The sequence below is a fragment of the Pan paniscus genome, chromosome 13, assembly GCF_029289425.2.
Source record: "Pan paniscus chromosome 13, NHGRI_mPanPan1-v2.0_pri, whole genome shotgun sequence".
NCBI lineage: Eukaryota > Metazoa > Chordata > Mammalia > Primates > Hominidae > Pan > Pan paniscus.
This window is the reverse complement of record NC_073262.2, coordinates 51,634,741-51,661,638: the sequence shown is the minus strand read 5'-3', so window position 1 is coordinate 51,661,638 and position 26,898 is coordinate 51,634,741. Positions and strand designations below refer to the sequence as shown.

The 26,898-nt window shown below is 38.5% G+C and overlaps 1 protein-coding gene across 2 annotated transcripts in view; it reads left to right on the top strand.

Annotated features, from left to right (window-relative positions):
• Positions 1–26,898, top strand: part of CNTNAP5 (contactin associated protein family member 5) — an 876,843-nt gene that overhangs the window by 622 nt on the left and 849,323 nt on the right. The window lies entirely within an intron of this gene.

Here is a 26,898-nt window from a genome sequence, read left to right as displayed (position 1 = left end):
AGTAGAGCTCAAATGAGCCAGCCCTGCCGGATTTCCTCCCTTCCTCCGTTATCGCAAAGTTCAAGGGATAAGGAAAGGTTTCTCTTCCCTTAACCTCCTGCTAGGTCCGCGTTCCATGCCTGCCTGATCTCAGCCAGTGCTTTTTCCGGAGAAGGGCCCCTGGTTCAGACAGAATGCACTGGGAGCTGAGCTTCCTGGGATGGAGATGCTCCCAGCTACCGTGCTCGGTGACAGTGGCTCATCTCTGAATGCAGTGCCTCGGATTTGCAGTATACCAAGCACCCCACGATACGTGGCTCTGCGTTCTGCCCTAGGCAGAAGGCTCCAGTTGGGGTATCTTGCAACCAATGGGCACCGGTTTAACAGGATTGGGAGTTTTGACCTAAGAGTCATGGACCAATGTTGTTAACCACAAGATCAATGGCTGCCCCTATTACAGGAGGAAGAGCTTTGATGCATACCCCACCCCAAAAATCTTTGTGCCTCTGAACACCAATGAGTATGCACTAAGTGTACACTCTGTCGTCCAAGCTCTAACCTCGGCAAGTGCAGGACATTTAATTTAATAGGCAGGAAGCCTGGGCTCCCGGGGATCCACCAACTGCATTATATATTTAAAGAATCCAGTCCGTCAAACTTGAATAAATCTCTGGAGCTATGAGAGGTTCAGGCTCAGTTTCTCAGCTGCCTCTCTAGGCAGAGAAGGGGAAGTTTTTCCAGCTCTGGGACTTCCTAAATGAGAAAGAATGCAATTAAGCCATCTGTGTTGTTTCCAAAGATGGTTTATCAAGGTCCCTCAAGTTTCTGGGCTTGCTCCCATATCCCTTATCCCTGTCATGAAGCTCAGAAATATTACCCATATTGGAACAGTTTTATTTTTTAGTTTTTGTAATTTGCACTATCATGGTTGGTTAGAGAACAGTAGGAAGATTACTTACCACATAGGGACCTTTCTACCTCACTCTCCACCCACTTAGGTCCTAGAGGACCCTGTGCATTTATCCCCGGAGTTATGTCTCAAGGGAAGACAATTGGACAAATGTGGTGTATAGAAAAATGTTCAAAACTGAGCCAGTGTTTCTGCCTGTGGTCGGAAGTTTTGGAGGGCCAGCATCTATAGTTAGTCATAATGCCTTATACCGATTGTATTAAAGTTTGTATTCTACAGGAAGGCTAAAGGGATCATCCTCTCTAAGGGAGGATCCAAAGGGCCCTGGTTTAGAAATTATTTCAGAGAATATGTAGGAGCCGTTGGAATCTGAGTTTTTTTCTTTTACTTCTTCATCTCATTCTCTTCCACCTCCTTCTTTTTCTTCTTCTGTGGAATTGTTCCCGTGGTGCTTTAGAAAAAGATCTAAGTGGTTAGTAAGAGGAGGTAAGGCACAGCGCTGGGCTATTTTTCTCCACCTTCTAGAACACTAGAGGTCAGTATTGTCCTAATGATACAAAGGCGTGGCAGCAGGCTAGCTGTGTTTTCCCTTCAGCACAGCTACCTATCTGAGAAGAGTGAATACTTTGAAAAGCCACAAAGGTGGGGGTGAGAGATAAGGGTGAAAAAGACAGAACATACTCCACACGCATATGGCTGTGGACTTTCTAATGCAACACCTTTTCTTAAGAGCCAATAAAACAAATATTTTAGAATAGCATTTTTTATAAATTAATTGAATTATGGTTAATGTGTTTTAATAATGCTCATAAAACCTAAATGACATGGATTTAAGACTCATGCTTATCATTACCGATGTAGTAATAAAGCTAATTCTGAACATTTAAAATGAAACTTTGTGATAATGAGCTTTAGTATTTTATCAGTGACAGTTTAATTTCCCTATTTCCAATCAACATTTTAATTGAATGCTCACTGCTTGCTAAATATTTTGAAGTCAGCGTTCTTAAGGAATAATTATTAATGATCATTATGCTGTACAAAATCTATTAATTGAATAATAGAACAGCAGAAAAAAAATAGCTCTGAACTTGATATATTTTGGTGTCTTCATAACCTATGATGCAGAAGCTCTAAGAAATATGCATTAAAATTCCACAATTCCTTTAGATTTCTACTGACCACACTCTTTATTCATTAAATATAGGACTCGGGTTTATTTTTATCTATAATCAATTAATATTTGTATACATATACTGAACATTAGCAATTTATTTTCAAATAGTCACTTTATAAAAGTTTATTTGGAAATTTTTTTTACAAGATTATTCTTCCTATATTTTGAAGTAATATGTCATGACATTTGTGACAGTAGCCTTGAAAATGGATTTATTAACCCAATATTTTCCATAGTATATAGTTGCACTGTGGACTTTGTTCAGGTATACATAACTTCTAATTGTTTTTATTATTCTTATAATATGTTGTTGGTGGTTGTTACTATGGTGTGGTGTGTATGTGTGTGTTTTGTGTGTGTGTGTGCACGTGCATTTACATTTCTCATAATCTGACCAAAACCTGGGCTTTTAACTTCAAAGGAAAGATGAATGCTTGCTCTATTATAGATTTTATAAGTTTCTAATTAAACAAAATTAAAATAAAGTCAGGTTAGAAGGGCCAGCTTCAGTACAGATATTATGAATCTGTGCAGAGAACATAATTACTTACCAGTAATAAAAACTGCAGAAATTCCCTCATTTCAGATTTTCAGGATATTAAATAGCTACAATTCTTCCTTTGGGTTTATCCTGAGGGAATTAGTTAACTTCAAATGTAGATATAGTAGGCCAATGTTTAATGAAAAATCATTTTACATATAATATTAACTCTTTTGACACAAGAAGAAGTGATATGACTTGATAGTTGGTTAAAGTGAAACTGGGAGTTAGAAGAGCTGAGGAGTTCTAGCCCTAGTTATGCCACCGCTAAGCGTTCAAATACCTATTATGTTATTCAACCTTATAGTGCTCACAGGCTTGAGTATAAAACAGCAATTGAGGTATGCGTCTACTCCAAAACAGAACAGCAGGTAAATATGTTACTGAGAAAATTATTTAAATATTAAGTATGTTAAGAGATGATTGCACGGATAAAATGTGCATTCAGAAGATAGCAGGAATGCATGGAGCACACATGGGGTCACTATTTACTATTTTTAACAATAAGTATAGGTTGTGCGATTATAAAGAGCTTTAATTTTGAGCAATACATCACTTTGAATGATTTCTATGTGCAGTATCTAAGTTTGTTGCTACATATTAGGGTCACACAAATACAGCATTGAGAGAGGGATCAAAAACTCTTCATTCTAGCTCATTCATCATATGTAGAATTTCACCTAAGATATATGAGGACTTCAATCAGATTCATAAGGCTCTTCAAATAAGGAGATGAACTATACTTTGAGTTATCTGAAGCTTATGCACAAACTCAATCAATATATAATATTAAAAATAAACAATCACGCTGGTTTTTTCAGCAGCAACTTTTTGTGGCATTTACAGTCAGCACAAGTAAAGGAAGCACTCCAATGCTCATTTGGAAGAGTCCTAAAGAGTTTCCTTTTGTTGAATTGGCTTATCTTTGACAGTACATATGAGCTCTTTTTCCTTTCTCTTCACATAGTCCCCCATCTCAAAACTAAATTGATATTTCTGCAATTGGGAAATGTATACCAAACCCTAGACTAGCGATTTCCACACAAGTTCACAATTATGAAAAAATTAGTTTCATTACGAAAACCTTACTCTCTCCTTGCTTTATTTTTGTTCTAATGAATGACTATCCTCTAAATTGCAGTTTTCTTTCTTTTTCCTTTGTTCCTCTGCCCAATTTCATTGCTTTCTTTACTGGATCTCGGTTTCCCTTTACTGAATCACTTTATTTCTTAATGCCCATTTGTTAAAAAAACAAAGTAATGCGATATCATTTGAAATGCCCCTGAAACCTTCAGTTGGTGATTCAGAGTCTTCGAGTTGATAAGCCAGAACTTCACTCAAATATTTCCTGTGTATACAATGATAAGTATCCCCCTTAGATGAGAAGGTGGAGAAAAGATCTAGTTACCTAAAATCCCAGAGGACAATTGCAATTCACTCAATAGGACTTTATTGAAAGGTTGCAGTGTACACATCTGGAGCCAATAATGACATTTTTAATTCATAAGGGAAGCTTTCTTCATTCATCAAAACTCTGCCACTTTCTGGATAGTGACCTTGTAGAGGTTACTTAGTTACCCCAATGATCTTGCTGTATGAAACGAAGAAAATGGATTAGATCATTATTATTAACATCCTATTTACTTTTAATGTAATTTGTCTTTAAATGCTGATATTGCCTACTGGTCATTTTATTTGGATATTTCTGGGATGATTATATTCTAACATTGTAAAGCAATTATAATTAGAATAAAAATATAGTAGGGTTTTAATTCCTACCAACTTCTATACACTTATCTCTCACCTCATATTGTGTCCACATAAATTACCAAGGCAGTACAGCTAGGTATACTTACAGATCCAGTTTACAGATGAGCATATTCAAGGTTAGTAGAAGTTAATGATTTCCTCAAGATCACAGATCTAAACAATAAAAAATCAACATCTGGACCTATATTTATCTATTATCAAACACCAAACTCTTTGCAAGATATGAAACTTACTCCAAAACATTCACTTTGACACTGTGTATATACATATCTGTGGAAACTTGACATGGGTTCTTTATGGTTAATTTCTGTAGCTCTACCCATGGCAAAGGGCATGAGAGTAGCAGTTAGCACCACAGCCAACTCCAGAGTCACATCTAAAAGAAAAAATAATGGAGATCTAGATTTGATGCAAAATGCTAAACATCACAATGACCAAAGATAAGAGCCTCATCTGGATGAGCACTTGATGCTTTATTTTTTATGAGCTTTGATTTAAAAAGTTGATAGGGAAAGGACACAGCCTTGATGAGGACTTGTGAATCCCTTTCCTACACATACACAAACACACAGTACCATGAAAGGCACATGTTGACATTACGGGTTGTAAGTCTACAGATGTCAGACCAACAAGTATTAATTAACTAGTAGTTATGAATTCCTTGTCCTAGTACAGGACTGGCCCTGATCTGGCTCTGACTAAACTTCATCTTCACCACTCCTCCAACACAAAGTTATGAAACTCCTTCACATTCCACAAACAAGCTATGTTGTTTCAAATCTTGCATTTATTTTCATAGACTGCCTGCTTGGTCTAGAATACCCTTTTTTGTTTGTTATCTTCTCTCACTCTCTCCTCACTATACATACACACACGCACACACATGCCCAGAAATATTTTTCTCAGGCATATCAAGTGTCCCTATATATTACATTTCCATAGTATTAACAATCCTTGTCTCCTCAACTAGGATGCAAAGTTCTCTGATGGTCATATTTTATTTGAAAGTCTATATTCAATGCGTAAAACATTGGGCAAGTGAAAGGATGAGAGAATAAATGATTGGTTTCCTGCTAAGAATGCTTATTTCTAAACTAAAATTCTCTCTTGGCTCTATTGCTAGAGTATTACTTTTAAAATTTGTTTTATGTTTATTTTTGAAACAAGTACAACTCATTACTGTTTTGGAAATACCAAGAAGCGGTTAGCTATTAAAGGAAAGAATAGAAGTTCAGATCACCTGATTGGATGCGGGAGCTGAAAAACGAGCCCCTGCAGCTATAGAAGCTTTCATATTTCCATGACTTCATTGCTATGATGGTCTTATTTATGTATCACATGCCCATTTGTTCCTAACAGAGGAAGCCTCTCCATACACTGACTTCAGTATCAAGTTGGAGCCAATTTTATTAACTTGCTTTATGGAATTTTAATGAGTGTTGCTTATAGAATCTAAAAAAAAATACATAATCACATTGCTATAAAAACTATTTTATAGACCAAGGATCAGTATAAAAAGGAGAAGTTTGGATTATACTCAATGGGGCTTTATTAATAAATTATGGAAAAGATCTCTCTTTTTTTATTGCAAGCCTACACCATTACCCTGATAACATGATTCCATGAATCCCATGTCATCTTTTTAAGCTGTGGTCAAGAGCAGATTTAAATGTTAATAGTTTTTTTGTGTGTTATGCATTTGAAAACATTATTTTAGAACTACAGTTTCTCTTTGCTAAACTCAAGTTTGTCTATGAATCTGGAGAAATAATAATGAATAAGAAAATATAGTCCATAACCTCAAGAAACTTTGAACACTTGGTAGTTAGAAAAATAAACCTTTAGTCATGTCAGAGTGATAAATGCTATGATAAAGGTAAACACGGCATGCACTTTAAGGCACAAAATGAGCATCTCATACTGGCTGGGACATCAAAGTATGCTCTTTGAGGAAAAACAAATTCATCTAAGATTTCAACTGTCAGATTTTGCTAGCTGGAGAAATGGGAGGGGGGCAGTTATTACTTGATAGAAGGATAGAAGAAAAAATTAGAGTTGTAGGTAAGCATGAGAGTCTTTTATTTTTAAAGCTATGAAGATTCATTGAATGTTTTTATACAGGTAATGATTATAGTCAGATTTTTTTGCTTTAAAAAAATTACTCTGTGAAGGATAGACTGGAATAGACCAAGACTGGTGGTAAGAAAACCAGTTAAGGGATGATTACAATAACTCAAGTGACAATTAGTAAGACCTTAAATAAAGAAGGATAGATATATCGGAATCTACAAAAGTTACACAGCATTGGAAAAAAAAATAATGGCCAAGTAAATTTAAGACCTAGGCATATATGAGCTAGTAAACTCACAGAAGGTACAGATTTGTATTCTGCATAATGTATAGAATACATTTTACATTTGTAAAATGTATTCTATAGCTGTTTCGATTGTTTTTGACAAATGAGAGGGATAGATGCTAGAAAAGGTACTCAGTTCTCTGAAATGAAGTTCTTCTCTGGGAATACCAAACGACCATATTCTCAGTGCAGTATATTTCATATTTGCATGACATTGTATAGCGCATGCTGTCTTTATCCATCATCCTGATGCATCTTCTAGTCTGTAAATTATGCTGGTTTTTGTCAGCAGAGTGAGAACTAGTCATTAAGGAATGTGTAATTAAACCTCAACATCCCAGTTCTCATTCCCCCTCTGACAGGGGGATAAACCAGGGATCATTACTGCTATCAGGGGCTGCTCAGTGGAAAGAGAAACAAGGGGAAGTTGGGTGTGCTACGCTGATGTGCTATCATTGGTAATTGATTTGCTGGCGTAAATTCCATGTCTCTACATTTCTAATTGCTTTTGTGCATATTCTTGGGGGTTGATTAATGCCATCTGTTCACAGGATCAGCTGAATTGATAGAGTTTTAAAGGATGACAACAGTAATGTTGAAGATAGAAAGAAAGTGAAGGGAAATGCCAAAACACTGCTTGTGATGTATATTATTTTTAACTATCCACCTTTAGAAGCAGAAATATCCTTCTAAAGGCAGTCCAAAGCAAATAGCAGTCTAAAGAAATGTGCCAAACAGACTGATGTTATGTAGGTATTAGTCTAGGCCACTATTTACTGAATAGGTGGGTTCAGTTGTATCTCTGTTTTCCCCTCCCTCCCTTCTTCTCACACTTTCTTCTTCTCTTCCCCATTCCTTTTCTTCTGTCTTGTGACCATGTGGTTTGTGTATTACCATTGACTTTTCCCTGAGGAGATGATTCTCTTTCAGATGTACCATAAAAGGGTAAGAAGTCTTTGAGATTCCAGTGCTGCCTTGCTAAACAACATAGGCATAGTCATCAAAAGTGAAACTTCCAGACAAGACCTGTTACTGATGCAGGCCAGACATGGGCCTGGTGCACACAGGGAACCTGGGAAGGCCCCTTGATTGCAATGCTCCATCCAACTCTGTCCCCAAACAACCCTTCTGCTAACTCCATTAATCTCCTGAATCTGTAAATATGGGTAGAGTTGTGTGGGGAAGGGAGCCTTCCAATTCATATAAATAAACTTTAAGACACAGAACCCCACTGAGTATAGGAAAGCAAATCTATACTGTACTTGACGGAGAAACAGAACTTTTCCAGAAAAAAAAAAAATTGTGTGAAAGAGATAGTACTGGGTATCTGGAAAAGGGAGGATAATGTTTTGAATCTGGAAGGAGAAAGAACAGGGATGTTCTAAGTGTGCAAAACAAGTGTTGCCGCTTTCCTATTTTTGCCCAGGCTGAAACCCTCCCTCATATTACATGGCCAAAAGTGCAGTAGATGGCCAATGGGGAGATGAAAAAGGACAGTGAGAAGGGCATATGTCACACAGTTTGGGATTGATTTAATTCTCATTCTGTGAATATGTTCTGTGTATACTAACATGCACCTTGCAAAGTCTGTAAGTATGAGTGACTCTGCATAAAATACATATAATGTGGACATCCAATCATTATACCTGTTATAATTATTAATGAAACTCAGCATGGATTTTCTCATAATAACTAATAATACAGTGTAGGGCAAGGACAGCTACATTTCCATTTTCAAACAAAGTCTGGCCCACTTCCCCTTCATCTGGGTAATCAGATGGGTGAGTCACTGCTAAGACAAATAGAAATTTGTTCTCATTTTATCTCCCATGTAAACAGACAATGAGTAGAGTCTACCTCCACCTGACAGAGAAACATCACCGTTCTGGATCCCTCACTTAGTTCCTGGGTTGGGTCATAGCATAATCACTGCTTCTAGGCCTTGGCCAGTGAAACTGCTTGCTGAGAAACTCACAAAAGGAGCCCCATAAGAGTGGGGGAAACAAGCTTCATCTAGAGAAGTGAGGAGCACAGCCCCTCCAAAAAACTGAAGAGGGCAATGGAGAAGATGTCAGCATTGTGGCAGAAAGATCCTTAAACAGACCTTAGGTAAACCCATGATCCTGGGAAGGAGTGTGTGTGACAATGTTCTCAGCTCCCTAAGACCACCATTTGCAGGAGATTCAGGCAGATTGACCTAGAATTGGAAAGTTGAGAGAGCCACGTTACCCTCCTGTGTACTACTGAAGTCTGTTTCTGGTGAATAAATGGCATTAAGTATTCCTATTTTCCTGTTGATTTTGGGTTAAAAATCAGGTGCTGCATCATGATGAGTTATTAAGACATGTTATCCACAAGTCCTCCCTCCCCTCCCTTCCCCTCCCCTCCCTCCCTCCCTCCCTTCCTTCCTTCTTCAGATATTTATGAAATGCCTAGTGCCCATCCATTTATCTATACACTTCTGAAATATTTTTGTTCATGGCAAAACACTTGATAAGAAGAAAGATTAGAATTGCCATCCACATAGCTCCAGAGAAAACCAAAACAAAAGGTAACTGTATCATCTCAAAGGAAGGTCATAGCACTGTGACTCACCCTTCCATCATTCCTTTACTCTTGCTCCATGTATGAAGTATCTCTTATTTTTTAAGTCTTTTCCCCCTGCTCCTTTATCTTCAATATTCTTCCCCAACTTGCTGATCTGCTTTCTTTCTAATCCTCTTTTCTTCCTTCTCTTTCCTCTCCTCTCTCTTCCCCATGTTCTTCTACTCCTTTCCTTTCTTTCTATCTTCTTCCTCTCCATCTCTTCCTTCTACCTCCCTTCCCTCACTCTTCCTGTTGCAATTAACTTTTACTAAATGTCTTGTTTTTATGTTTTATGGCATAAGTTAATGCTTTTCAAACTTTCCACTGAAGTGCTGCTCACCGGAAAATAGAGTGCACGGGAACCCAGGGGATTCTATGAGCTCAGCTTCAAATGGCCACTGAAGCATGTAATTTCTTGAATTTTATCTTCAACACTCAGGCAAATTTGCATTCAGCTCCATATTATATCCATGTTTATACTATAATAAAATATTTTCCCCAAATCCCCAATTAAAATTGATGACCCAAGTTTATTAACTTAACCCATAGCAGAAGGCTGCATAATCCCAGGGGCAAAGGCTTCAGTTTTTTGGCTCTTTCTCCCCATTTATGTTTTCCAGTATTCCTGTATCACAGAGTCCTACTTCGTGGTCTCTCTCCTCATCTCAGAACAACAGGTTGCTGCATTTCCCAGGATGAACTGTTAATCTGTGAACTGCATATTATCATTAATCAATAATGGGGAGTAAGAAGGACTTATTAATTCACAAGAGAAAAGGAAACCCACAGACTGGCTTAGCGAACAGAAACTGTTCACTAAGTTTTGGATGAGCTGTGGGTTACAAGAAACCCCAGTCCCACCCCAAGTCTTCAGATACTGCTCGCCCCTGTTACGGTCACCTGGGACTATGCTGCCACATCCATGAGTTGTACCTTTGAGTGAATGAGCTCTGTCAGTTGACAGTAATGGGGTCAACCAGGGCAGATGCTTTCTGATAGGCTGAAACCACCAGGATATTAAAAGATTAATGCCTCTGATTCTGCAACAATCAGGAACCTTTTGACACAATCCAAAGAAATGAAACCAAGCAGATTGGAATGCTGGAACACTGGAGATTAGAGATAAAGTTAAGTAATGTGCTTCTTTCTCGGCAGGGTTTCAAACCTACACTCTGTGCCAAGGTTGGTACTTGGTAAGATTTTACTCTATTTGTTACCAAACAGTCCTATGAGACAGTTGTTCTTTTCCCCATTCTAGGCTGAGGATATACTGGCTTGGATGGTGTGGTAATTTACCCAAGATTAAATAGCTATAGGTGGTCACACTGGGATTTTAACCCACTTTTCCTTGGCTCCAAAACTCATACTTTGAAAAATTTTATCTGCTGTTTCAGTGAACTCAACACAAAGACTTAGCTATTGTTAAACTCCAGCAGATAATTCGTCCTAGCAAAGACAGTCTTTCCCTATAATCCAGGGTGAGAAAACCCTCATGTGTCTAGACCCACAGATTCTGCCCCAATCTTCAGGCCATCTTATTCCAGTCTTGCAGAAGGCTCCTTCCCCATATCTAGAAGTCACTATGTCAACCAGTTCCTGTAGGTTAGCTGTTTATAAAAGTTGCTTGTATTGCTCACTAAAGCTTTTCACCAACTTTTTGTGGCCAGGCTTCATGCTTTCACTGATGGCCTTGTGGATTCCATGATCACTGCCCACTATTAGTGTCTGTTCCTGAGACTCCTCCTGTCACTAAGTGCAGTATTTTTATCACTACATAATATTTCACCCCTAAAGAATACTGCAGCCCTAGAATTTGTTTCATGGATTTTATCTTTAAATTCTGCTCTCCCATGTTCATTGCAGCATTATCTACAACAGTCAAGTCATGAAACTAACCTAAGTGTTCATTAGCAGATTAATGGATAAAAAGTGCATAGTATAAAAACACAACAGAATCTAGTCAACCTTGAAAATGAAGGAAATTCTGTCATTTGTGACAACATAGATTAACCTGGAGGACATTATGTCAAGTGAAACAAGCCAGTCACAGAAAGACAAATGCTACACAAACTCACTTATATGTGGAATCTAAAAAATTCAAATTCCTAGAAGCAGGAGGTAGGATGGTTGTTGCCAGGGGCTGTAGGTGTAGGGAGGGATGGGAGATGTTGGTCAAAGGGTACAAAGTTTCACTTAGAAAGGCGGAATAAGTTCTAGAGATCTTTTGTACAGCAAGGTGACTATACTTAACAATAATGTATTATATACTTGAGAATTGCTGAGAGTAAGATTTAAATATTTTTACCATTTCACACTGTATACATATATCAAAACATTATGTTGTACTCCACAAATACATACAATTTATATAGACCAATTAAATAAACAATAAAATTTTGTACTAATTAGAAAAACCTTATTCCTGACACTAAGATAATAGTTTCAGACAAGGTAATTATTGGATGCATTCAGATCTGTTCTTTGTCTTCACGCTGCAAGATTCATCCCCAAATCCAGACTGTAAGCTCTTTCTACCCAATAGGGATAGACAGAAGGTTAGGTTTGACAAGTGTATACCCAATTCCATTATTTTTCACCACTGATTATCACTGACTAGTGCTCAGTGATGGGACCCTGTCCGACTGGCTTCGGAGGATCCCGTTGGCAGGCAAGGACCAGTGCTTGTACATACCTGCTTTCATTGTCAGCTGTATAGAAAACCACAGTAGTAAATGCTTTGTTTTATTCTCAAGTTCTCATGAGTTTGAGAACTTAGGCCTGCTGCTTGGCTTGGTTGTGAGGCCTGTCTTTGGGTCTCCTGTATCTTCTATTTCAGCTATTGTCTTGACTCAGAGGACCTGCTTGCTTGGGTTTAGAGAGGCAAAATAATTTGTTCAATGTCCAGTGCCTTACAGTCTTGCCTCTCTTCTGCATCAACAACGGGAGCTATCAAAAAAGGACACAGAGTATTCTGAGGCTTTTCACACGGAGGCAATTAATCAATATAGTGTTCTAGCTCTCAAAAATAATTAGCCTTTCAAGGAATGAAGCCTTAAATATTTAAATTTTGTTTTAAAAGCAGAACCTTTTGGTTTACTAAATGAAATCTTACATATGATTTTAACATGTAAAATAAATTACAAGAGCGGCTTTGAAGAAAATAGAATGAAGGGCCTAGAATCCTACCACCCAGCCTGCCCTTCTTCTGATTCTTCATGTAGGTACCATGTGAAGACTTCTGCCTTATTCTTAATTGCAGGAATCTCTAAGCCTACAATTTCACGCAAAAGCAACTAGGTACAAGAACATTTGAGGAAGAGTGGGGATGGAATCCCACCTCAGTCATGGTCCATGCCTGGCTGGTGCACAGCAGCAGAGCCACACTGGGTGTGCCCCACCTGCCTCTGCTTGTATTGGTCCGGGAGCTGATGTCCAGGCTGGGAAATACTTCAAATATGATCTCTGCCCTAAGTTACACTAAATAAGCAGACGCTTTATTCTAAACCATTGTAAATCTGATATATCTTGCTACTATTTATATGAGTGTCAGGGCAAGACAATCTTATTGGAATTTACTGATTTGAAAAGATGGTAGCTTGTCAAATACTTGTGTCCTTATCTTGATATCCTTAGTTTGTGGTTAATAGCTGTTTGTATTTTAAATAACTGTTTTGTGAAAGCCCTTGCATTATCTACCTGCATTCCAGGCATTCCCTTGGGACCTCCTCCAAAAAAGGAATCTCATGTTAGCTGTGATTAAATTGCCCATATATAGCACAGTAAATGGCAAAATAACTACTTAATAAATTGAATTGAAGCACAACAGGTTAGGTGAAACCCAAGCATAGACAGAAAGCCTGGATGAGGGATAATACGGGGCAAACCCCTGAGTGTTGGCTTATAGTGCAGTGCTCCCTCCACCGCTTCAAGCCTCTGTCTCCCAACATCTGTGAAATAAATGGACCTTTGGGCTCCATCAGTGAGGCTATCTCAGTGCTCCCTAATGTTAAGTAATGTGAGTAGAAGTGATGAAAGTATACAAATTAAATAAAATTGTCACACACCTGGATTCAGTCTTCATTTCTGATTCTGGTCAGAATATTAATTTTAAACACATCCTTGAGTGTTTACTTAGGGTGCCATTCATCACAAAATCCTTTTATTTAGGTCTACACTGCGCTCCCTCCTCCCCCCAGTGAATCCCAAATGTCCTTGCTTTGTATGTGTAATAAAATTTAATGAGCAATAATTAAATATAAGATGGTATATTTAATGGATTACTCAAAATAATTTACTAATATTAAATAGTATGCACACATATATATTCATGCTCAGATTTTTAATGGTTTATTTTTAGTTTTTTTTTCATGGTTAGTGCACCTGGTGGAATTGTACATGTGCATATCCGCTATGTAAACCACTTGTTCTGGTAACTGTCAAGATTTATTATCCCCCAAGGTCAATATTGACTTGGGTGTCACCTTTGTGAATATTTACCTCTCTAGATGATGAATTGAAATGGGCATTTGGATGGAAATTAATATCTACTTATTTTCTGAAATCAAATGCTGTCGGGAGGTGTGCAGACATGCTCCACCGTGGCTGCTTGTTTCAGGGTGGCGTTCAATAATCATTCTTTGCATTCTGATTTACTGTGGTTATTTTTATATGTCTTTCACATGGTTCTTTTGCCTAACAGATAGACTGTGAACTTCAAATGTATTCGGCTTGACATTTCAATACCACAATCAGGAGATCGTGATATTTGAGCATATGGATAGTAAGTACACATTGGATTAGTGAGCACCTTGGCCTTGGAGTTTATTTAGGGCAAGATACTGTTACCTGAAAAACACAAAGCTCCTTCAACAATTATCTAATTATATAAAGAATACAGGAAGAGACATAAAATTACACAGTAGTTCCTTTGGTTTTGAGGTATTGATTCGTCGTTTTGAGATAACCTTACAGTATGCCATGTGTTTTGCAAATATAATGTGTTTGTACATATATATATGTATGTTCATACAAATATAATATGTTCAATTCTGTGTGCCTGTGTGTGCCTGTGTGCCTCTGTATGCCTCTGTGTGTGTTTGTGTGTGTGTGTGTGTGTGTGTGTGTAACAGTGCTTACTTCTTTACTGGCAGAAGACAGAGACATCTTTGGTAGACAGCTTTTAATATATCAAACCACAAATTCTAAAATTGTGAGACTACAATAGAAATATTTCCTGTTGTTCTTATTATAACTGTTGTATTAATTTTGCGTACTGGGTCACAATATATATACTGAGAAATGTTCAACCTTAAAATAACTAAGGCATTTAAATACAAGTATAATGGTGACAGTTGCTGTATTTTGTTGTATATGAGTGGAATTCACCTATGCTTTTCTATACAAATATTCATAGGCAGTGCATTCTTGGTTTTGTCCTTTACAAACAAGGAATATTAGTTTGTCATCCCCGCAAATCTTTCCTAGCCATTAATGGTCTGAGAAAAGACCTGGACTTAGGCAAGCGTATCATAATTAAGCACAGACTGTGGCTTAGTAGTCAAGGGAATAAACCACTGTAAAAATTCATTAGTAAAGTTAATCCAAAAAACATCTGAGCAACTGAAACAAAATCAATCCTAGGGGAGAATGTATAACTCTATTGATGTTCTCACCCTTGTTGATACATTGTTTAGAGTAAAGATTTCTATGTCTTCTGCATAAATATCAATTTTTGTTGGCAAATTCAATTTGACTTATTGGGTTCCTATAGCTAAGTGTTTCGTGGTTCATTGGGAAATGATGTCATTTTGTGTATGAGGAAATAAAAATACCTCACGTGATGGCCAATGAAAGTCTCATTTTACACACCATCCACTGCTTTTATGTGCTGGGAAGGTTTGAGTCCTAGAAGAAGCCAAAGACATTGGGTGGTTTCTTCATGCATTATTTGCACGTGTATAGGCACACATCCTACACATAGCAAACATATACACTTACTGTCAATTAGTTTAGTTTGTGCTTCTTTTTTTAAAAAGGAATTAACGTGGAGTCAGATTAGTGGTTTTCAATCAGATGTAACTTTGCCCCAGGGGACATATGGTAGGGTCTGGAGACATTTTTGGTTGTCACAGCTTGGGGGTTTCTATTGGCATATAGTGAATAGAGATCAGAGATATTGGAAAGGAACATTCTACAACGCACATTGTATTATATGTTGTCTTTTGTCTCCCACAACAGATAATTATGTAGCTCAAAATGTGAAGATAATCAAGGGTTGAGAGACTAGTTTAGATCTATTAGTGATTTATGCATCATGATGTGTCAAATATATATATATATATATATATATATATATATATATATATATATATATATATATAATTTGAGACAGAGTCTCACTCTGTTGCCCAGGCTGGAGTGCAGTGGGGCCATCTCACCTCACTGCAACCACCATCTCCTGGGTTCAAGTGATTCTTCTGCCTCAGCCTCCGAATAGCTGGGATTACAGGTGTGAGACACCATGCCCAACTAATTTCTGTATTTTCAGTAGAGAAGGGTTTTCACCATGTTGGCCAGGCTGGTCTTGCACTCCTGACATTAGGTGACCCACCTGCCTCGGCCCTGCAAAGTGCTGGGATTACCGGCGTGAGCCACCATGCCCAGCCAATTAAAAATTTTTAAAAGAGGTTTTCTTCCAGCATTTAGACTTATAGAAAGATATATAAAATAAAATAGAAATATGATGACATATACTTTCATCCTGGTTCTGCTTACTGGCTATATAAATTCCTTTTCATTATTTCACACCTTTTCTCAAAAAAGGTGATGATACCCTCCCCAACTATTTTCTATTGTGAATAACATGAGATAAAGAATATTTTTAAGAAGGTGTAACCATGATTTTGCTGAAATCATATTTATTATACTTTTCATTATTTGGAGGAGTAATGGCCTGGCTGTACTGTCCTCATAGGCTTTAGACAGACAAGGATAACATGGAGGATATGGGCACAGTACAAAGAGGGACTGAGGGTACATATCCTGGACTTGGGGTACGTATCCTGGACTAGGAACTGCAAAGGTAAATTTTATACCAGTTTTAGGTTTTCAAAGGCTTTTTAAGGTTGGTTTAAATTTCTACCTCTGTTTAAAAATTATCTGGTCAGGACATCTTTTGGCAGGGTGCATGTGCTATAACGCAATCACTGAAGTCTGTTTATAGTAAAGCACATTCTGTCAAATGTTTTCTTTTTGTAGGCCCCCTCTTGCATAAGCATAACTCTCTATCATCTATCTATCTATCTATCTATCTATCTATCTATCTATCTATCATCCATGTTTGAAAAATGAGATAAAAACTAAAGGTGCCAAAGTTGCCTATGCTTTGGAGGTGACGTAACTACATGACTCAGGAAAGGCCATGAACCAATCTATTTAGATGACACTCTCTACCTTATTTAGAGCTCAAAGATCAGTTAGATAATAATCCTGGCTTTGATTGCTTATCTTTTCCAGTCCAATATTCAATTTTTAACATCAATTACATTAGAAATAGTCTTTAATTTGTCTTTTCAATGGAAAGAAGATGGATGGCCTTGGTCTCTACTGGATGTCTGCCTTTTGAAAAAGGAAAGTGATAAAATAAGAAGTAAGAGACTGCAGAGTTGGGAAAAGGACCTTGGAAGTGATGTAGTCCAGGCTACCCTGCATAATGTATATAGATCACCACATTCCCTGAAACATTCCAGATAGTTGACTATTCCATTTTACTTAACCTCCTAAGTGAAGAGGTGGGACCTCACAAGACAGCTCAGCTCCTCAACAAAAATTATAGTTGGTAGGACATTCTTTCTTCCACTGTACACAAGTCTGCTTCAAGTACCACCAAACCACTCTCCTTAGCTCTACTCACTGGACATCTCAAACCAAGCCTTCTTTGTCTTCATCATAATTATTCCACAAATACCTAATGATAGCCACCACACTTCTCTCAATCTTTTCAATCTTTTTATATCTTCTTTTATTTAATTTTTTCTATGACATGATTCCTTTCCCTTGGACTTCCCGTCATCATGTTCTCTTATTTGTAGTGTATTCCATTTTGCCAATGTTTTCTTTAAAATATGATGTCTGGAATAGAATGCAATCCTGATTTGTTCTTACCAACCTGTGTGGGCTACAATGTGATGGTCATAAGGAATCCTGGGTGGGAGAGAAGATTCAGTGAAGTTTACAACAACATAAACCTTAAAGTCTAAAATGAAAGTACCAAAAAATTGTGTTGTGGAAAGGACATTGTCTCTACTTTCTCTCACTCGCTCTTTCACTTACTTGGCCCTCAACTAATGTAAATCGGTCTCTTTACTTTTTTCAGGCATAACTGGTACAATTTTGGGTTTCTCCCAAATTAAGTGAACTTTGAACTCACATCTTACCTTTATCTGCCCAGATCTTCCCCATGGGCCAGTTCTTGTCCTCTCTTCTCTAGTCTTAATTAGTATGACTGTCCTCTAAATCCTTAATGCTTGTACAGTATACATTACATCTTTAAGCCCTGTATTATATGCTGTCTTTTATTGGCTTCTACTTCTATTTTCATTCAGAGTACGTTGAACTGCAATCAATGAGAAGAATTACATTTAATATAGCCTCTGTCTATAGCAATAGGAGTACTGCTTACTGTGTGCCAGATCTTATCATTGACATACATTACTACTAATCTGGCTCATGACCCTATATGGTTAATACCATTATTCTTACTTTTTAGATGAATAAATTTATGTTTAGAGTGTCCAAGTAACTTTCTTAACTTTATACAATTATTAAATGGTTTGCCTGAAATCCAGCCCTGGTCTCTGAACCCAAAGTACTGTGTCCTTTACGTTGGAGAAAAGATTTCACAACCCAGGTAGAATGTGAGCTCCTAGCAGTTTGTCAATATATCATTCTAATTAATTGGGGGAAATTGTATTCATTTTACAAATATTTTTAGAACACCAATTCTAAACCAGGAACTGGTCTTAGATATTGGTAAAGAAAGACATTCAATTTCTGAATATAAACCATGGCTATTTTTTTTCAAACTGTGGACTACAGAGAGTCCCACAGGTCTTGGGTTCCACCTTCCCACGGCCACCCTTATGGAGGTGATGATTTATATTGGCTCTTTTCTGATAGTTCCCCAGTGTGCTTTTTCTCTTGCTTAAATGTTTCATAAAGCCATATGGTTGCTTATATCTCCTCAACTGTCATGATGGTGGATGCTGTGAAATGATCTCGGCATGTTTGAGGACACATATCCTTCAGGTTGACCTTATCTCAGAAACTAAACTTCTTAATTGTAGCTGTAATCCCAACCCCGCCACAGACGGAAGCAATGGTAGTGAGGAAACACACACACACACACACACACACACACACGGATAAGTGAGGCCCATCTTCCTGGAATGTCAATTTCATCCAAAGAGTAAGAAATACACATTATGTGTATATCTTAAAAAATACAAATATGTTCTGGAGTAGAATACAAAATTTCAGGAAACTTTCAAATAAAACATGAGATTTCAAATATGTCTCTGGCTCCAAAATGTGTTCACAGAAACTTGATATCAATGAATTCAGTTTTCCCAGTTCAAGATGCCTCAGGGAAAAAGCAAACAAGCAAGCTTAGTAACAAATACCCCTGATTCAATTTCTGTAGGTCTAGGTAAGTCTTCCACATTGGCCTTCATTTGAAAATAAATGTCTTTCTCCAAACTTTGATTTTCTTTTCTTTTCCTTTTTTTTTTTTTTTTTTAAATTTTGAGATGGAATCTAGCTCTGTCACACAGGCTGGAGTGCAATGGTGCAATCTCGGTTCACTGTAAACTTCACCTCCCAGGTTCAAGTGATTCTCCTGCCTCAGCCTCCCAAGTAGCTGGGATTACAGGTGCCCACCACCAGGCCTGGCAAATTTTTATATTTTTAGTAGAGATGGGGTCTCACCATGTTGGCCAGGCTGGTCTTGAACTCCTGACCTCAAAGATCCACCCGACTTGGCCTCCCAAAGTGCCACCACGCCAGGCCTGGTTTTCTTTAAGCCAGAGTTACTAGATAGTGTTACAACACAGAATGATGTTGTAGTTGTATGTAATATCTTATCTCTTAACACCCTCTGATTTTAAAAATGCACTGTGCAGACAATAATAATATTAATAACCTTCTTTTTATTCTAATGACAGTTTTTAGACAATCTCTATTACTGGCTTTATGTGTTGGGGAAGAAGGTAGAATGAAGTAATATTGACAGAAAGGCCATTCCTCCACTTCCCCCTTGGCAGGCCTCTCACAGAGAGTCTTGCTATGGGTGCCACATTAGGACCCTTAAAAATTCACATTCTGTGTTTAAGAGGTGTTGTGAATCCCCTGAAATTGTGCACTTATCACTGTGCATATATCTGCATATTTGCATTTTTCTGGGATAAAGGTATTTATATTTCACCCAATTTCCAAAACGCATCCATGACCCAGAAAAGATGAAGAAAGAAAGGCTCTGAGAGCCTCATTACCCTGAACATCCTCAGGGAGGGGAGGAGGGGACAGCTTTATTCTAGATGCTGGAAATTTAACCTAAATGTGCCTGAGCGGTGTGCCATTTTCTAGCACCTGACGGGGTGAGTGTGAGCTCTGGGGTGCTGAAGAGAGTGGGAAAGAGCCCCCCAAAAGGGAAAAGTCTTCTAGAAAATAAAAGACAATGACAGAAAAGGAAAACTTCAGAGATCTCACAATTTGCCAGTGGCAGAGTATGCACATTGCAAACAATCTGAAATTAATAGGAATGAACATTTTTAATACAAAGAATAGAGATTTTGAAGAAATTACTCAGAGCCTTTCCCTTTGTCCTCTCCTCCACCTCCCCTGATATCTGCTCACAAAAGAGAAAAAAAAAAACAAAACAGAGAATAACAGGTTAATATCTAGAATTTGCAAGGCTCTGAATAGCCACCTGACAACAGCCGCCTCCTGCTGAGAAACCACTGAAGCTTAATCATTTTCCTTTGCATCAGAAAGAAGGTGGCTGAAGTATTCATTTTTTCCTTGAAATGTCAGGTGCCCACAGCAATTAACTAATCATGTTCCTACCAGGTCAAGTTGCAAGAAAAGAAGACGATTGGGTTTTTAATGCCAAGGGGACATTTTAGACATAGGGATTAAAAAATGGTTTCATAATGACAAAAGCTCCACTGACATGTCTCAACATCCCCTGAGTGATACCATGCCTTGTACAGAGGAAGTGAAGAAAGGCTGAGGCTGGACTGGGAAGGGAGATGTAGCCTTGGGCACACATTTTTTTCGTGAGTGAAAACATGGCCTTGAAAGGCCATTAAGGTCTCCAATTGTAAGAAATTTCTTTGATACAGAAATCTGAGAAATTCCTAGAACAGCTTTGAGAGAGTGGCTTGTTCAAATGATCCATCTTTAGTATCAATCACAGCCTAAGAATCGAGTGTTTACTAGATAACAGCAAAAATAAGACCAAGACAAGTGATGAGGATGGCCTAACATTTATCTAACACTTACTACAGACTAGAAACAATACCGAGCTATTTACATCTATTAGTGCCTTAATCTTCATAATAACCCCACATGGTAAAATATGCTGAATGTTTACAGGTAAGGAAATAGAGGCACCGAAGGGTAGTCACATAGCTGGAAAGTGAAATGTCCACTCAGGGAGACTGCCTCTAGGACTTACAATCTTCAAGTCAGAAGGTCAGTGTTTAGATCCTCATTTTACAGAGGAGAAAGTGAAACTGGGACAGGTGAAGTATCTTACCCAAGGCTTATCACTGGTACACAGAGAGCTTGGACGGATCTGGCCAAAGCCAAGTTCTGTCCGACTTCACATACATTTTCCCATTCAACATCACTTCACATGACCTGCATATTGTGTATAATCATATTGGAATTCATCCCTAGGAGAGATACTGGATTCTAACACTAGTGCCTAAACCCAATCAAGTAGTAAGGCTGCAGCCCAACTGAACCTCATTAATTCTGTTGCTCTGGAAGCACTCCACGCCTCCTGCCATGACCTCCATGTTATCTAGGTTTTCTCTGTGTCCCTGGTGCATGAAAAAGTGCAGTCAGTGACTCAGCTGTAAATGGTTCAAGGTACAGACTCCTTACTCAGCCCTCCTCTCTTTTTTCAGCTCTATCGTTCCTTGCACTCCATGGTATTTATTGAGTGTCTGTTGTGTGTAGACAGTGTTCAATAGTGGTAAAGAGCTAGTACCTGCCTTCACGCCACTTAGACCCAGGATCAGGGAAGCCCAGAGCATTGTTTCTGGTGCTCTCAGTGTCTTTATGCTGCTCCTCCAGCACAAGCATGCACATGTGCATACACACACTCAGGCACATGCACACGCACACACACAGGACTTCTTTGCTTAGCTCCGTCATAAACATTTCCAAGCTACACTGAAACATTCATTTCTTTATTTTATTTAGCACGATTTCTCTGTGTCTCTAACACATTCTGCCTGTTTTACTAGTATTCTTGTCATATGCATATCTTTAATCTTCCCCAAATAAATTGCTCCTTGAAGCTAGAGACACTTGCTACCCATCTATGTTGTTCTGTTTAAACTGGCAGCATGGTGTCATGGGGGAATGCTTTCCAGAATCAAACAGAACTGGAGTTAACCAGCTCTACTCTAGGAATGTCAGCTTGAGTAACCTCTTAACTATCCTATTTCCTGTCAGTAAAATGTGAGTTCTTTTCTTCCTCGTATATTTTGAGCACATTCTTGACAGTTAATACTGATATGCCATTTAATGGTTGCTCTTTCCTTTGCGTCTCCATTTAGTAAGTGTCCATGAAAGAGTTTTATTGGTTTCTCCCAAGATATTACCTGATAACATTTTGTTTGTTTCTAATTTCTGTTTAGAGATTTGTTAATTTGGTTGCAGTGGTCCATTGGACATTTGAGGGCTCTCTATACACTTTCTTAAATTGTTTGCCAAATTGTTTTTGTGCCCTGTTGCATTCATCATACTTTCAAAGGAATACAAATTCAAAAATGAAAAGATTAATGAGTATCTTTTTTTGTTGGTAAATATGCTTTCTTTTTAGGCAGTCTTTTATTCCCCCTTTAACCCGATTCACCTAGATGGAAGTATTGACAGTGTGCATGCTCAGACAGGAAGCTAGTGATAAACGGGGTCATCCAAGGTTATTTGAGTCCCCAAGAATGCTAACCATTTTGGATGTCCTCATAAGTATACAGCAGAAATTGGACACAGTGTCCTTGAAGAATATCACTAAGGCAAATATTTACACACATTTATTTTTATGAGTGTTATGCAATACGTTAGGTTACATCAAATGCAAGTTTGTTTTTCTTTCTTTAATGGCAGTTTTCTCCAATGCTTTTGATATATCAATGTGCAAGGGAGGATGTGTAAAACTGGGATAGTATAGTGCTTCCCCCATTTGCTTAGCCAAATATCTTATCTCACGACCCAGGCTTGCTGCTCTGCAGAGGTCACTTTGAGAAACACTGATTTCAGGGCTTTTTGCTTTATCACTGTTAACGTCCCTATGATCTCCTTCATTTGGTACCACAACAAGACTCTGAGTTTTTGTCCTTTTATTCCCTTTGAATGTCTGCGGCAACAAGGAAATGAGGTGGGAAACTACGCATTGCCATCAGGAAGGCTTCATGTTGCTCTGTGTCTCTGGAGGCTGCAATACGAATGCCTCAGAAAGGCACACCGCTTACTCACATCCCAAGAGACATGCAGAGGTGGCAGTAGTTCCTGTCTAAGTCTTAAAGATGATGTTCTTGCTAGGAATGATTCTGGTGTTGATTTTCAACCTGAACAGTCAAAACTTTTATGTATAACTTAGACTTTTCAGTACACAGAACTATATTTTTAAAACCATAGTAAAATTATCAGGCCTACTTTACTTCCTATTAGAGGAAAACAAAATAATAAAAATTACCAGTTTAAGGGTCAACGCATCTGAATTTAAACACAGGCTCTATCACTCATTAGCGTTGTTACCTTCTGAGCTTCAGTTTCTTTACTGTAACATGAAGGTAATGATACCTACCCCTGATGATTAAGGAGAGGGCTAAAGAAGCTACCGATTGCATTATACCTAAATTAATATGTTTTGGCTTCTATAATAAAATACCATAGCCTGGGTGATTTATATACAACAGAAATGTATTTTTTACAGTTGTAAAGCCTGGAGAATCCTAATCAAACTCTGAGTCAGGCAGATTCAATGTCTAATGAGGGCCTGCTTGCTTCTTGGTTTATAGATAGAAACTTCTTACTGTAATCTCACATGGTGGAGGGAGCGAGAAAGCTCTCTGGGGTTTCTTAAGAACACTAATCCCATTCATGAGGGCTCTGCCCTCATGATCTAATCACCTCTCATAGTTTCTACTTCCTAATAGTGTCACCATGGGGATGAGGATTTTAATATGAATTTTGGGGTACACAAATATTCAAACCATAGCAATACCTTAAGCATACTGCTTAATATCTAGTAGCTATTCACTCATTGATAGATATTCTTAATACAATTGTTATTATTAAGAATAAAGAAATGGGCTGGGCATGGTGGCTTATGCCTGTAATCCCAGTAATTTGGGAGGCCAAGGCAGGTGGCCTCACTTGAGCCCAGGAGTTCGAGGTCAGCCCCGGCAACGTGGCAAAACCCCATCTCTATAAAAGTACAAAACATTAGCTGGGTGTGGTGGTACGTGCCTGTAGTCTCAGCTACTCAGAAGGCTAAGGTGGGAGGATTGCTTGAGTCCGGGAGATGGAGGTTGCAGTGAGCCAAGATCTCAACAGTGCACTACAGCCTGGGAGACAGAGCGAGGCCCTGTCTCAAAAAATAATAAAAAAAGAATAAAGAAATAACTAGATTTTGTTAGCAAGATCTTAGAAAGAGAAAGGAAGGTCGGGATAAGGGGCGTATCTACTCCACTTCTGCACTTTCCGGGGTGCTCCAGATTTCAAAATTCCCTCATGCCTGCCATCCTGTTGACTCTGCCCCTGCCTCTGTGTTCTGCAGTCCCTCCTTACATGGTACTTTTGACACACTGGCAGGTGAGCTGAGCAGTTTGGTCACCTGGTTCCTCTAGGATCCCAGAATATAGCTTTGTACTTTGATGAAGAATACTTCTGACTGTATTTCAATTGATCTGAAATATCAGTCTCACACACTGTTTGCAGCTGGGACTGCACTTTGCATACTCTGCTCAGGGCACTGGCAAGTCCTGAAACAAAATTTATAGTAGGGACCAGCCCAGAGACATTCTCTCTTCAAAGTATGTTAGTCCTGAATGAAATAGGCACCAGGATAACATCTAGAGTGCTTAATCTCAGATGTGTGGAGAATTTTCCTGGACTGTAGCATGTTAAATGTTCGCAGTTAAAACCTGAAACAGAAGTATATTCAATCATTCGGTTAATCTAACATTACAAATGGCTGAGGTGGGATAGGATCAGAGATAATGACATGCGACAAAGTGTTTCTTGGTGATCTTCCAGCCTATTTGAACATCTGCAATAGTTTGAGGCCTTAAAAATAAATAAACTTAGTTTTCTTTCCATCTCTTTCCTCAAAAAAAAAAAAAAAATACACACAAACAGTTCTCAGAGATAAAAAGAAAATGTCTCATGAGTTCAACAGGTGGTCTAAGGTTTGCTTGTTTTTAGATAATGATCTGATGCAGGCTCCACTCTAATTGACAGCATGGCCTGCTTATGAGAAGGTCTGCACTTGTTTTTCCCAGAGTATTTGATGCTGCTGTTTACCTCTGAGGGAGCATGTTAATAACAAGGGCACTCTAGGGTGTTGCCAATCATGTACCACATACTGGAAATCAATGTTGTGTCTAGTGCTGTGCTAGGAATTATAGACATTAAAAATGGCATATGACAGGAATCCTGATGTTAATACAATGTCCATCTCTTCATGATGCCAAGCCTAATGTTAGCACTAAATTATATGCTTTGTAGCAGGGAAGCAGGAAGTATTAAGAAGAGCATTGATGGTGGTGGTGGTGGGGGCTTACATAGATTTGAAGTTGATTCCAACCCAGATAATCTGCACGCATTCTCCTAGCCCCAGATTGTTCACTTGCAAAATGGCTATAGTGGTGTCCATCTCACAGAGCTTTGGTGAATGTCAAGTGACACATACAGTTTACCTGCTTGACACAGCGTAGTCACTCAACACTGCTAGGGTGATTTTTGCTTGATTTCCTTCTGCTACAGCATTCCTTTTGCCACATGAAGTAGAACAAGGTGTCTCAAACTATCTGTGATAAAGGACCAACCCCTTCCAAATCTCTCTTTCTGGCTCCATCCAGCAGAGACTAATATTTTTGTAAAACACAAAAAGATGAACTACTAGAAAAGTAGAATAAAGAAAATAACAAAGTCAAAGAAAATACAAGCCAATTTTTTGCTACTAGATTCCACATAGATGAAATGATGCATCTGGATTGTGACAGGTTTCTAAGTGCTTATCCTCACATTCTGTACCTATTTTATCCTGGAGTGGTGACAAAGGTCCCTGGGCCCACACTGGTCTGCAGATAACATCTGGAGTAGCATGAACTGGAAGACAGTGATATGATCCTTAAATTTCATCAGATTAAGATTAGAAATCACCTAGTTACATTATTGAAAGTCTTTACTTCAAGCTAGTATTGACTGAAAGACCAACCTTCATTTGCAAATGATAGTAAAAACTCTGACCCAGGGCAGTAGTCATACAAACAGACATCAAGGACAGGAGCGAGGAAATGCTCAGATGTGAGTTAACAGGACACAGCACCAGAGTTGAAGGAATGAGAGGCAGCCTGGATGTTTATCTTATTCCCTCTCAAACAAGGGTCCCAGGATTTAAAGCAGAGAGGAAGGGTAAATTAATGCAAGCATTTGCAGTGCAGAACTTTCAGTGTTTGATAGATTTCCATTCCAAAGTTCCCATTCAACAATTATTACTAACCCTTTTGCTTTCTTGAGGGGGTGGAGATAATTGGACTTGTGTTCTGAGCTTTCGGCTCCTACCTCTTACTGCATCTTCCCCCTGAGTTCAGAATGATCTATATAAAATGGATACCTGTGCGCCTCTCTCCTCTCATGCAGCAAATAAGAACCTAAGTAGCCTGGTTTTGGCTGACCTCTCTGAACTCAGCCCTTCTTTGCAGCTCTGAAATTAGGTCTGCATTTTGTATTCCAATTATTCTGAACTCTTGGCAGTTCCCTGCCCACATGTCATTTTTCCATGTCTTTGTGCCCTCCTTTGCTAATGCCATTTTCTCTGCTTAGCCCAGTATCAACCCCTCCTTGCCTGGCTGACTTCTATTTATCCTTCAAGACATGGTTCAGAAAGTCCTCCAGAAAGTCTTCCCTGGCCCTCCCTCCCCCTGTCCCTGCTCTGTGGGCCCATACCTTCCTCTGCGTACCTTGATCACTGAACCAGCCACATTATTCAGAAACCATCTGTTTGTCCTCATTTATTATTCATCAGCAAATGCCCAATAAATGTTTGAGAACTGACTATA